We start from the raw sequence: 9474 nt of genomic DNA on the forward strand, positions 1-9474 counted from the left end.
CCCTCTCTTGGCCCTCCTTCGGGTCATCGTCAGCTCTCTACTCTGCTCCTCCTCTCTCCGGCTGGAACACAGACGAATGGATCTTGCAAGGGTCTGATCAGTCGGACGTTGGTTCCTCGGGTCGGAGGAGGATCAGTTCTGCGATCTCTCTCTGCATTCCTGTGTGTCTTTCGCTCTGATATAAAGTCTCTCATCTTTCTCACTCTTTCGCTCCCCCTTCCCCCCCCCCCCTCTCTCTCTCTAGTTCCTCTTCCGATCTCGGGCCTCGGTCTGTAGAAGAGCCTCTGGGAGCCTGGCCGCTAGCTCCTGGCTCTCCATCGGTCTGGGTCGTTCTCGTCTTCGGTTCGAGGGGAGGGGGGGTCTCGGTCACTCTGGTCATCGCTCAGCCGCCTCTTGGACCTCGGGAGTATACGGGGGAGGGAGAAGGGGTCGATGGCTTCTCGCAGGGTGTGTCGACCTCCCTAGGGTGCTCTTGATACAAAGAAGAGCGAACCATACGGTGTCTCCTCGCTCGTCTCCGGGGCCTTCAGGTGGCGTACCGGGCTCAGTCTCGCAACGAAAGCGTCTCTGGTGTACGTTGCTCTGGGTTATGGATCTCCCCCCCCCCTCGTGTCTCGCGTCCTCAAAAACATGGGGCAGGGCGGAGCGCTCGTGTTCGATCCTGCGCTGTGCGAGTGGTTGGAGGTCATGATAAAGGGTCACTCTCTCGGGGGTGGCGTGGTCCAACGGGCAGACTCGATGACCTGACAAACAAATGGGTCGGTGCTTCCTCTCTCTCCCATGAGTCCATTGCTCACTCTCCTCCCGGAAATTCGGAGAATCGGTCCGCTCGGTCGTTCGTCTCGGGGGGTCAGTGTTCTCTTCTCTCTCATTGTTTTAGCTTTGTCGGTAGAGTACTCGCCTGAGATGCATGGGTTGTAAGACCGAACCACCTCAGTGGACCACTGGTTTTCCCGGCCGACCTATCTAATGTCCTACAATTGGTAAGTAAATGGATGTGGTACGTACTTTCCTCACAGTGTGTGTGTGTGTGTGTGTGTGTGTGTGTGTGTGTGTGTGTGTGTATATTATATACATATATATACATATTATAAAAGATCCCTTGTGTCTAATCATTAGACTAATGTGAAAACTGTACACTGTACCAGGTTTCCTCTGAAGACTGCGTGTAATAATTACCATCCAAGAGCCGAGTATTACTTCATCAGTGTGTTCTAGTGGTATCGTTAAATAAAATAATATTCAACTGTCCTGCGGTTTTAAGCAGTATAACATGGCTAGAAATAATTTGGCTCGTTTGTGAGGTACTTCTGTTATCGGCGTCAATCGCCAGTCTTGACCAACCGATAAAACAAGAAAGGTGTTATTAATTTCGATCCAAACGTCAGTGAGTGCCACCCTGAGTGACCGGAACTCCTGTTATCGTCTGCTGACAGCATTTCCAATTAGAAGCCTTGAACTGACGTCTGTTTTTGTCACCGATCGCCATCTGTCTCATAGCAGGAAATATATATAAACAGCCGTTTACAAAATTCACAATAATCTGCTGTGTTTTGAGTCTCATAGGTAAGTACGTATTTACAGAATTAATTAAACTAATTTTACACAAATTGGGTTTTTTTAAAGTGCCTAATAACGTAGTTTTCGGTTGTAATAATGCCTATCGAGCATTGCTGCATTATAATTATAAAAAGTATATATAAATTTAGGACCTTTCTGCTAATTAAGGGACATTCCTGAGTTTGCTACAATTTTTAAGATGTATCGACTAACAAAAACTTTTTAACGATTGTAATTACATATCAAATATATTTTTCTGCATAAAATATTAGTGTCTGTATATTAAACGTGTTTCTGATCGTTCTAATATGTGTACTAGGTTAAATTTCATTTTATTTCCAAACATATAATTTCTTTGTACGTACGAAATTATTTGAAGACAAAATTCAGTTTGGGATTCTTGCAAATATTAAGACGAACAGAAACACATTGTATGTTCAGACACTTATATTCTAAACCAGAAAATATATTTAATGTCGGAAACATCTTACAATGCAGCAAATTCAGGAATGTCCCTTTAAACAATTTAAAAAAATACAGATAAATCAAAGTTTGTCTTAGTAATTTTTTTTTTTTTTAATAAACTATACGAATTATTGCCTGCAGACAATGTTTATTATTATTATTTCTTTTTGCTAAGAAAACTTTTGTCTATACTTTGCAATTAGGTAATTAGCAGAAAGTTCCTAACTTTATATATATTTTCTATATTTATAATGCCTGAAAGGAATTATTGTAACCTAATAAAGACGGAAAACTATATTATAGTGAAAAATATCAAAGTTAGAGTCCCCATATTCTTTTACTAATTTTATATTAAATATTCCATATCTTTTTTTTGTTTTGTTTTGTTTTGTTTTGTTTTTTATTTAGTTTTGTTTTGGTCCCTTTTATTATTATTATTAGTATTATTAGTATTATTATTTTTTATTTTTTATTTTTTTATGGGGGGACCGGTATCAATATATAGTAGAACACATGTAGTAAATATTTTGGGCCTCGTACCTTCAGGCCTGCGGTGGGAAATTCAAAATTATATAATTATGTATATATTAACAATGACATATATATTTCTAGTTTACTCTTCGCAGTCTACGCAACAATGAAGTTCCTCGTTCTAATTCTACTCGTGTGCATCGCGTCGACCACGGGCTACTTTATGAACGGATTTGGCCGCGGAGGGGGCGTAAGATTTATTCGTTTATCTCGCCATGTTTCAGAAACATACATGCACTCACAACCGAACACACACGTCAACAAACTCATCCTTCCAATTATCCATTCATCCACACATGCTCGTGCGTACGCTCGGACGTACGCACGTACGCGCATGCATGTATGTATGTATGCATGTACGCACATGTATGTAAGGTATGTGGTTTTTTGTACTGATGAGTTGTAAAGCTCTAGATAAATAAAGAATTGAAAAGAATTGACATATACTAATGTATATATATTCACAGTTGCAAGTGCCAGGTTTGCCCACAGATAAGGGCATGCCAAGGGTGATCAGTGGCGTAAGCAGAGGAGGGGGTGCATAGGGTCCCTACTCCAATAAAACCTTTTTTAACTATTAAATGTTTATAAAATCATACATACATACATTGTGGGTTACATCCATAAATATATATAACATACATTTTAACACCCATTCTTTTCACACACACATGTATGTTAAACCTTAAGGGGGGATGAACGTATATTATACACTGTATACACATTTATAAATAAATATAATTATTTCAACTCTTGAGAGAGAGAGAGAGAGAGAGAGAGAGAGAGAGAGAGAGAGAGAGAGAGACGGGAGAGAGAGAGAGAGAGAGGAGGGAGGAGGACGAGGACAGAGAAGACAGAGAGAGAGAGAGAGAGAGAGAGGAGACAGAGGACAGAGACAGAGAGTCGGAGACGCCGACAGAGAGAGAGAGACAGAGAGAGAGCGACAGTGACAGACAAATAGAGAAACAGAGAGAGACGGAGACACACACACACAGAGAGAGAGAGCGAGAGAGAGAGAGAGAGAGAGAGAGAGAGAGAGAGAGAGAGAGAGAGAGAGAATGAAACAAAAAGATAAACAGAGAGACACGGAGACACACACACACACACACACACACAGAGAGAGCGAGAGAGAGAGAGAGAGAGAGATAGATAGAATGAAAGAGAAAAAAAGAGAGAAAGAATTATATATATAAGAATGTAATGATAATTACAAAAGGTAATTAAATGGACTAATATTATTATTATGGTTTGTAGTGCGCAAATTATGGACAGAGGTGCTCTGTTGGAAACGGAAGGAACTGCTGCAGTGGTCGTAGGTTGGTCTGTCTCGGGGGGTCGTGCTCTCGGCTCAATGTCGGATGATTCGGTTTGTCTCACGTTTCCTGGGAGCATCAGCCGTTTGCTGGACTACGTGTACTCTAACTACAGTAACGCTTCTGGTAATAAAATTCCATAAACAATGATGTTTGATTTGTCTTTGAGGTAATATAGTCTTAATTGATGATGTTTCTTTTAACAACAAAAACAAAGCCAACCTCAACCAACCAAACAAACGCATAAAAAACATGGCGACATGCTTGTATATTGTATGAAAAGTTAAAGTTTGGTTTGTTTTATTTTGTTTAACGACAGCATTAGAGCACATTGATTAATTAATCGTTGGCTGTTGGATGTCAAACATTTGGTAATTCTGACTCGTAGTCATCAGAGGAAACCCGCTACATTGTTTCCATTAGCAGCAAGGGATCTTTTATATGTACTTTTCCACAGACAGGACATCACATACCACGGCCTTTGACCAGTTGTGGTGCACTGGTTGGAACGAGAAAAAACCCCAATCAGTTGAATGGATCCACTGAGGTGGTTCGATCCTGCGATACAAGCACCTCAGGCGACGTGAGCTAAATCCCACCCCTGTATATATTGAATGACGACATTTTGGTATAACTGCCAATAGCGATACATCTGAACGAAAAAACAGTATTCGATATGAAAATACAGTAGTAGTATTCGATATGAAAATACAGTAGTATTCGATATCAAAATACAGTAGTATTCGATATGAAAATACAGTAGTAGTATTCGATATGAAAATACAGTAGTATTCGATATCAAAATACAGTAGTAGTATTCGATATGAAAATACAGTAGTATTCGATATGAAAATCGTACGTCTTCACAAGGCTGAGTCGAAAGGATGTTAGGGAAAAGTCGTGATTGCGCCCACGATCCACTATCGGTGCTCGTAATTAGGAGGACCTCCACTCTCCTAGGAGATACATAACGGGATGTTTCATCCCTCCTGTACCGCCTGCAGGACTGCCACTCTCATAGGAGATCCTAACAGGATGTTTCATGCCTCTTGTACAGCCTGTATGAGGGCTGCCACTCCTAAGATTAGCTTAAACTCAAACTTGCACAAGATAGAGCTCAATGATAATATATATATATATATATATATATATATATATATATATATATATATATATATATATATATATACAGTTGTGATGCATGCACTAACGAATCACTGTAAAAACAGTGATGATTTCAGGTGTTCGCGAAAGTTGGGCATATCCTGCCCCACCGGTGGTACACGTCATGAGCACAGCCTACAGCTTAACACAAATTTATTCACACAGTAGGTGTTTGTATTTTGCATCAGTAGATGATGCCATAATATGGTGGGGCGATATTGTGAGATTAAAACAGTACTATTTGTATTTTGCATTAAAATCTTATTATATTATGGTGAGGTGAGCTTTTACCTAGTGTTGAGATATCGGTTGGATTTTCATCATCGAGCATCATTTATATAAATCAGTTTGAACCAAATGATCAACTTTCCAATTACAAATAAGATTGATTTGAATTATAAGTGCCATGCACTTAGCCTAGTGTCTCGTTCACCGGGATAGGTTCTACAAATCACTAATTTACCGATCAATTTTCGATTATAATCGATCATTGGTACATCACAACGTCTAACTACGTTTGCCACAATATAGAAGAAATTACACGAATCCCTGATTCTATTCTATTTAGACAAATGACGCAACATCTTTCTTCTCTGGGACATTGGGGATGTTTTCTTTGTCTACCGGTTTTAATATTTAATTAAATTGTGAGATTTTCGTTATTTATTATACGTGCGTGCATGCGTGCGTGTGTGTGAGGAGGGCATATGATATGTATAGGGGTGCAGAGGCATGCAGGCTCCCTCCGCGTATATTTCACCTTTCGGTAAGTTTATTTTGTTTTTGTTTAATGACACCACTAGAGCACATTGATTTATTAATCATCGGCTATTGGATGTCAAACAAATGGTCAACATATAGCTGTTTTAAAGGTTAATAGTATGTATTCAATGTTATAATGTACGACAATGTTGAAACAACCACATTTTTTTGTTTCACTTAAAAACAAATGAAAAATAAAAATAAAATAAATACCAAAACCACTACCACACACATAGAACCAGAGACAGAGAGAGAGAGAGAGAGAGAGAGAGAGAGAGAGAGAGAGAGAGAGAGAGAGAGAGAGAGAGAGAGAGCCTCTCTCTCTCTCTCTCACACACACACACACACACACACACACACACACACTCCAACCAAACAAACCAACAACGAACAATATTAACAAAGAAGACAAACAAACAAAAACCACCGTAAAGTTGGCATAGATCCCTGTCCGGTGGATTCCTACGGGCCTGTTACATGTTATAAACGTACACCTATTTACTCTACATGTTTTGTTTCTATCAGTATGCAGTAAACAAAATGTCAACATAAGGTCGTACTATTTGTGTTTTGGTCCATGCTGTCTCACCAGTTCAAACGACGTCAATTAGACATGACATGTCGCCATAGTAATAATGTACAGCAAAAACATATAATAGCATTGACTGAATGTTGTTTAAATGGTTAATGCACCTATATCATACCCCATGGACCGGCAAACGTCTGTGCCAGAATATTCACTTAGATTTGTCCTACAGGTAGAAAACCACAGTTATTTGTGAATCTTCAGCTGAGATTTATGCATGTCATCCTCTGGTATCCTAAATGTCCACCTATGGTTTAAAAACAAATAAGGATACAGGTATTTTTAGTGTCACGGAACGCGAGAGAGCCCTGGGTATGATACAGATGGGAGCCACTCATGCCCACATCGCCAGAACCTTCGGTTGTTCCCGTGTTACTGTTACAAACTTGATGCAACGCTACAGGCAAACAGGGCAAACATCAGACAGGCCAAGAACAGGCAGACCCAGGGTGACTTCGCCCCGTGATGACCGGTACTTGCGTACCTTGCATCTACGAAATCGCTTCCTGACAGTGACGTCATCAGCAATGAATGCCTTAGGTCACAGGGTTAGTAGACAGACAGTGGCCAGGCGACTCAGGACTCATGGAATAAGGGCTTACAGACCATATAGAGGACACTTACTGACACCACACCATCGTCGTCGTTTGAGATTGACATGGGCTAGGACTGTTCGACGTTTTGGATTGCCGTGTTCGACAACGACCACACCCTCCAGCCAACCAACAGGAACTGATCCAGGCCCTTCAAGAAGAATGGCAACGTGTCCCACGTGACCTCATCAGACGACTGATTTTTTCTATGCGTCGGAGAATTATTGCTTGTATTGGGGCAAGTTGTGGTCACACACGGTATTAATGTGACTTGCCATTGGACTTGAGTGATCGTCTGTATGCTTTGCATGTCGTCCATGAAGTTGAAAGCTCGATTTGTGTACACCACCTCGCTTTGGGAAAATGTGACGTCATTATCAGATGCTGAATGAAACTCATTTTTAGTTATGTTAATGTTGACATATTGATCTAGTCAATATATTTTACCTCATGCGACTATCTTTTGTTGTTTTTACACCAGAGTGATTTAAAACTATGGTAAAGTTTCTTTTGGCCTTCAGTATACATAATTAATGCTATTGACTGATGGTCCGTGCAATCGGACATATTAATCTATCGTAAATTTGACATGACCTCTAGATCTTGCAATAACGAAAATGTACAACAAAAAAAGAAGCAAAAAAGGTGTTTACATGTATATAGGAAATGCGTTTTCATGCACTTACACTCCAAGGACTGTGAAAGGATGTATGCGTAGTAAAATGTTTACATTCGAATGGACTAAATGTATATGATGGGCCCACGGGAATATCCAGAGCCGATTTAAAGAGCACAAATAACAGCCGGGCCCCCTTCCCAGTATATATTATTTGCAACCCCCTCGGGGAGAGGGAAAAAATACCTGAGAAAATAAATAAACACGTGACCGCGAGGGCCCCTGAAGAGCGGAGGCCATAGCACGTGCTACATGTGCTACTAGGATAAACCAACTCTGGGATTAATAAATCAATGTGTTCTAGTGGAGTCGTTGAACAAAACAAACTTTTTTTATTTGAATAAACAACACCATTAACGGCTTTACGGTTACAAGTCAAATGACCCTCTAGGGTTTCCACGAGTACTCTGGCACGAGTCTTGTCTAGCAAGACTCGAGTCCGTTCACAGGCCTCGAATATCCGTACAAGGTGGAATACAATGATCTGCTATAATACAATGGACAAGGTAGGACAATAATTTCAGCAGTAGATAATCAACGATATAAGTTACACAATAACTATATGCTCATTCACTAGTTTTTCTTTTTAAACTGGTCATCCGTCCGTCACAACACCGAATATATCAACCGGTTTCTAAATGCAATACAGTGGCATGATTTGGCATCCATGTTCAGCGCTGGAATTAATATGCATAATGCTATTTTACTTTATTCCTTAATCTCATCATCATCATCATCATCTAGTGTAAGTGTCGGGTTTTCGGGTCCGGGTCGAGTTTGACCCTCGAGTACTCGAGTCCAATATATCTTAGACATTTTGCGGGGATAATTATACGAAATTGGATTAGGCACGGCGGACCGGGGGGGGGGGGGGGAGATGTAGCCCTACTCTATATAATAATTATTGGTAGTAAATCTTAAGGCAGAGATGAATTTTACTTGTAAAATGCAGGAAATTGCATTTCAGGACATCTAGATTTCAAAATCTTACGGTGGAGCATACCCCCGAACCTTTTAGAAACTTTGCTTTGCTCCCCCAATCTCGGTCAGCCCCCCCCACCCACTGTCTATCAGCCCCCCCCCCGTCTCCGTCAGCCTCCCACTCTCCATCAGTCTCCACTCTCCATCAGCCCCCCCCCCCCCAATGTTTCCTTGTTTCCGCCGTGCCTGTGGATCATGGGCGTACGACCCGGGGGGGGGGGGGGGGGGGCAATTGCCCCTCCAAATTCTGGCAAAACAGTGGGAAAAATTCGGGCAGTTTTTATCTGGGTAAAATTTCGGGCAAATCAACCCCTCCAGCCCCCCTAAATCAAAGAGTCCCCATACGCCCATGCTGTGGATGTTAAACATTTGGTAATTTTGACAAACAAAGGATCTTTTATATGCACCATCCAACAGTCAGGACGACACATACCAATCGTGGTACCAGGCTGGAAATATTTAAAAGATGTTTCATTAGTATATTTAATAAATACACTGACCTGTCTTGGTAATATCCACACTAGAACTACTGTAGAAGCAACCGTTGTGACAGTTTCGCCGTCTTTTTAGTTTTATATATTATAATAAATGCAGACTATGTAGTTTAATGTTTTCTCGTACACGTTAAATATGATTATAGACGTCAAATAGCGATACCCTTCATACATTTTTGAATTTAGGCTAAATTCTGCGGAATGTACGTAGAGCAACTTTGATGTCCATAATCATATTGTTCAAAACGTCATGGTATTGTTGACGAAACAGTTGTTTTTCCGGCAACGTTCGTAATCTACGAAAACTATCGAAGTGCCTTCTTTCTTTTTTTCCCCTGCGTGTGCTGTA

At 40.7% G+C, this 9474-nt stretch overlaps 2 long non-coding RNA genes across 2 annotated transcripts in view; one reads left to right on the forward strand and one right to left on the reverse strand.

Moving 5' to 3' along the window:
* The window catches only part of LOC121389405, a 34648-nt gene extending 25308 nt beyond the window's left edge, over window positions 1–9340 (reverse strand). The window contains exon 1 of the long non-coding RNA XR_005960063.1: window positions 9132–9340. This is a non-coding gene — a long non-coding RNA (uncharacterized LOC121389405). The remainder of the gene's footprint in view (window positions 1–9131) is intronic.
* Window positions 1436–4013, forward strand: LOC121389403. Its single transcript, XR_005960060.1, has 3 exons — window positions 1436–1566; window positions 2638–2746; window positions 3811–4013. It is a non-coding gene; the product is annotated as an uncharacterized LOC121389403 (long non-coding RNA).
* Window positions 9341–9474: the final 134 nt, after the last annotated feature.

Source organism: Gigantopelta aegis, chromosome 14, assembly GCF_016097555.1.
Source record: "Gigantopelta aegis isolate Gae_Host chromosome 14, Gae_host_genome, whole genome shotgun sequence".
In the NCBI taxonomy this organism is placed as follows: Eukaryota; Metazoa; Mollusca; class Gastropoda; order Neomphalida; family Peltospiridae; genus Gigantopelta; species Gigantopelta aegis.